Source organism: Musa acuminata, unplaced genomic scaffold (assembly GCF_036884655.1).
Source record: "Musa acuminata AAA Group cultivar baxijiao unplaced genomic scaffold, Cavendish_Baxijiao_AAA HiC_scaffold_617, whole genome shotgun sequence".
Lineage (NCBI taxonomy): Eukaryota > Viridiplantae > Streptophyta > Magnoliopsida > Zingiberales > Musaceae > Musa > Musa acuminata.
The window spans coordinates 35,001-37,500 of record NW_027020856.1 but is presented as its reverse complement, the minus strand read 5'-3'; positions in this window follow the sequence as shown (position 1 = coordinate 37,500).

Sequence of the window (2,500 nt, the reverse complement as noted above, 5' to 3'; positions counted from 1 at the left end):
GCAGGGACGGTGCTGCCTCTCGCTTCGCTCGCTGTCCGCCGCTCGCCGCTCCCTCGCGCAGCCAAAAATGGCCAGTTTTGTCCCGTTTTTGGGCCGTTTTGGCCAGTTTTTGGCCTGTTCTTGCGTCGCGCGGTGACCGTCGTGAGCGGAGCAAAATGTCAGCCATCTCAGCACCCTGGAACCCCCCGGGTGGCACAGGGCTGGATGGGGCTTTCGTATAGCAGGGACGGTGCTGCCTCTCGCTTCGCTCGCTGTCCGCCGCTCGCCGCTCGCTCGCGCAGCCAAAAATGGCCAGTTTTGGCCCGTTTTTGGGCCGTTTTGGCCAGTTTTTGGCCTGTTCTTGCGTCGCGCGGTGACCGTCGTGAGCGGAGCAAAATGTCAGCCATCTCAGCACCCTGGAACCCCCCGGGTGGCACAGGGCTGGATGGGGCTTTCGTATAGCAGGGACGGTGCTGCCTCTCGCTTCGCTCGCTGTTCGCCGCTCGCCGCTCGCTCGCGCAGCCAAAAATGGCCAGTTTTGGCCCGTTTTGGCCAGTTTTTGGCCTGTTTTTGCGTTGCGCGGTGACCATCTTGAGCGGAGCAAAATGTCAGCCATCTCAGCACCCTGGAACCCCCCGGGTGGCACAGGGCTGGATGGGGCTTTCGTATAGCAGGGACGGTGATGCCTCTCGCTTCGCTCGCTGTCCGCCGCTCGCTGCTCGCTCGCGCAGCCAAAAATGGCCAGTTTTGGCCCGTTTTTGGGCCGTTTTGGCCTGTTTTTGGGCTGTTCTTGCGTCGCGCGGTGACCGTCGTGAGCGGAGCAAAATGTCAGCCATCTCAGCACCCTGGAACCCCCCGGGTGGCACAGGGCTGGATGGGGCTTTCGTATAGCAGGGACGGTGCTGCCTCTCGCTTCGCTCGCTGTCCGCCGCTCGCCGCTCGCTCGCGCAGCCAAAAATGGCCAGTTTTGTCCCGTTTTTGGGCCGTTTTGGCCTGTTTTTGGGCTGTTCTTGCGTCGCGCGGTGACCGTCGTGAGCGGAGCAAAATGTCAGCCATCTCAGCACCCTGGAACCCCCCGGGTGGCACAGGGCTGGATGGGGCTTTCGTATAGCAGGGACGGTGCTGCCTCTCGCTTCGCTCGCTGTCCGCCGCTCGCCGCTCGCTCGCGCAGCCAAAAATGGCCAGTTTTGGCCCGTTTTTGGGCCGTTTTGGCCAGTTTTTGGCCTGTTCTTGCGTCGCGCGGTGACCGTCGTGAGCGGAGCAAAATGTCAGCCATCTCAGCACCCTGGAACCCCCCGGGTGGCACAGGGCTGGATGGGGCTTTCGTATAGCAGGGACGGTGCTGCCTCTCGCTTCGCTCGCTGTTCGCCGCTCGCCGCTCGCTCGCGCAGCCAAAAATGGCCAGTTTTGGCCCGTTTTGGCCAGTTTTTGGCCTGTTTTTGCGTTGCGCGGTGACCATCTTGAGCGGAGCAAAATGTCAGCCATCTCAGCACCCTGGAACCCCCCGGGTGGCACAGGGCTGGATGGGGCTTTCGTATAGCAGGGACGGTGATGCCTCTCGCTTCGCTCGCTGTCCGCCGCTCGCTGCTCGCTCGCGCAGCCAAAAATGGCCAGTTTTGGCCCGTTTTTGGGCCGTTTTGGCCTGTTTTTGGCCTGTTCTTGCGTCGCGCGGTGACCGTCGTGAGCGGAGCAAAATGTCAGCCATCTCAGCACCCTGGAACCCCCCGGGTGGCACAGGGCTGGATGGGGCTTTCGTATAGCAGGGACGGTGCTGCCTCTCGCTTAGCTCGCTGTCCGCCGCTCGCCGCTCGCTCGCGCAGCCAAAAATGGCCAGTTTTGTCCCGTTTTTGGGCCGTTTTGGCCTGTTTTTGGGCTGTTCTTGCGTCGCGCGGTGACCGTCGTGAGCGGAGCAAAATGTCAGCCATCTCAGCACCCTGGAACCCCCCGGGTGGCACAGGGCTGGATGGGGCTTTCGTATAGCAGGGATGGTGCTGCCTCTCGCTTCGCTCGTTGTCCGCCGCTCGCCGCTCGCTCGCGCAGCCAAAAATGGCCAGTTTTGGCCCGTTTTTGGGCCGTTTTGGCCAGTTTTTGGCCTGTTCTTGCGTCGCGCGGTGACCGTCGTGAGCGGAGCAAAATGTCAGCCATCTCAGCACCCTGGAACCCCCCGGGTGGCACAGGGCTGGATGGGGCTTTCGTATAGCAGGGACGGTGCTGCCTCTCGCTTCGCTCGCTGTCCGCCGCTCGCCGCTCGCTCGCGCAGCCAAAAATGGCCAGTTTTGGCCCGTTTTGGCCAGTTTTTGGCCTGTTTTTGCGTTGCGCGGTGACCATCTTGAGCGGAGCAAAATGTCAGCCATCTCAGCACCCTGGAACCCCCCGGGTGGCACAGGGCTGGATGGGGCTTTCGTATAGCAGGGACGGTGATGCCTCTCGCTTCGCTCGCTGTCCGCCGCTCGCTGCTCGCTCGCGCAGCCAAAAATGGCCAGTTTTGGCCCGTTTTTGGGCCGTTTTGGCCTGTTTTTGG